Source organism: Etheostoma cragini, chromosome 15, assembly GCF_013103735.1.
Source record: "Etheostoma cragini isolate CJK2018 chromosome 15, CSU_Ecrag_1.0, whole genome shotgun sequence".
NCBI classification, from domain to species: Eukaryota; Metazoa; Chordata; class Actinopteri; order Perciformes; family Percidae; genus Etheostoma; species Etheostoma cragini.
This window is the reverse complement of record NC_048421.1, coordinates 469,689-471,105: the sequence shown is the minus strand read 5'-3', so window position 1 is coordinate 471,105 and position 1,417 is coordinate 469,689. Positions and strand designations below refer to the sequence as shown.

The 1,417-nt window shown below is 44.4% G+C and overlaps 2 protein-coding genes across 2 annotated transcripts in view; one reads left to right on the top strand and one right to left on the bottom strand.

Annotated features, from left to right (window-relative positions):
* Positions 1–1,417, top strand: part of LOC117958237 — an 859,617-nt gene that overhangs the window by 460,234 nt on the left and 397,966 nt on the right. The gene's annotated exons all lie outside the window — the stretch shown is intronic.
* Positions 1–1,417, bottom strand: part of LOC117958285 (neoverrucotoxin subunit alpha-like) — a 109,233-nt gene that overhangs the window by 106,947 nt on the left and 869 nt on the right. The window lies entirely within an intron of this gene.

Genomic DNA, 1,417 nt, shown 5'->3' with positions numbered 1-1,417 from the left:
GGACCTTTCTGGCTTCCCTGAAGGTCGAGGGCCTTGAACCTAAGTGGGCAATGTTCAAAGCTTCCATTGCTGAAGCTGCAGCGGGGATTTTTGGTCTCTAGGTCTTAGGATTCACAGATTGAACAGAAACAATGCAGATTCTCTCCTGGTGGTGGAACAATGGACCAGATCTTTATTCTTGCAAGGATCCTGGTAGTTTGCCAATTCGGTCTACATGTGTTTTGTGGATTTGGAGAAGACCTATGACCTGGTCTCCCGGGAGATACTGTGGGAGGTGCTGCATAAATATAGAGTGGGGGCTATCCAATCCATATATATCCAAAGCTTATGCTGTGTCTGAGCGGCTCAGTAGTATGTTGACTTGTTCCAGGTGAGGGTCGGCCACCAACTTGCTCCTTTTCACCAATCCCATTTGCCATATTCATGGAAGGATATCAAGATGTAGTCATGGTGGGGAGGGGTAGCAGTGACGTGAGCTGGAGAGCGCCGTTTTTGCAGTTAACATGGTCCTGATGACATCGGTCTGTGACCCCCAGCACTCAGTGGATCTGCGCCCATGGAGCTAGGTCGAGCACACAAAATTCTCACTCCCAGCGCATCAATTAGGGACACTTGCTTGGTTCATGTGGCGGTTGTTACCACAAATAATCTGCCCCTAGCTCTTCCATTCAAAAGGCCATTTGATCCAAAAACGAGAATATGGTCCATCTCAAAAGCGTTTCCATCGCCACTATTTACTACTGTATATTATCAAGCTGCAACATGTAAGGGAAACCCATGTCTGTATCTTTTGGGTTCACAATATGTTTTTCAGGCTCCATTTAATCTCCAGACTAAATGGAGCCTGAAAACTGTGCAAACTATTGTAAAAGTATAAAGTAAACATGAGGCCTGGCCTCCCCTCAAAGCCTGGGACTCACCTTGACATTTAGAGAGTCATCCAGCAGCACGTTTTCGGGCTTCAGGTCTTGGTGTAGCACGGGGTGGGGCAGACTGTGGAGGAAGTTTATACCCAGGGCCACTTGGTGAGCCAGTCTGAAGACCAGCGGCCAGGGTGGAGTTCCCCTCAATGCTTCCTGTAAGATGGTTTCAGATCCACAAAGCGGATAATAGTGGAGACAGTGAGCTACACCTACACCTTCACCACCATTCAAAGGTTTGGAATATGATGTTATTTTAATATCTTTCTTATTATCTTTAATAATGAGATTTGGACATATAACGGTATAACTCAGAGAAGTATATCATACAAGCGATTGACTTACCTCCGGTTGCGTTTAATAATGAGTGTATTATATATTTATTTATTCTATACTTTTGTCTTGTTAATGCAAGACTTTTACTTGTAGCATAAGTATTTTTTACAGAGTATTCCTACCCTAAGTAAAATATATAAGTAGTTGTTCCACCCCTGGTC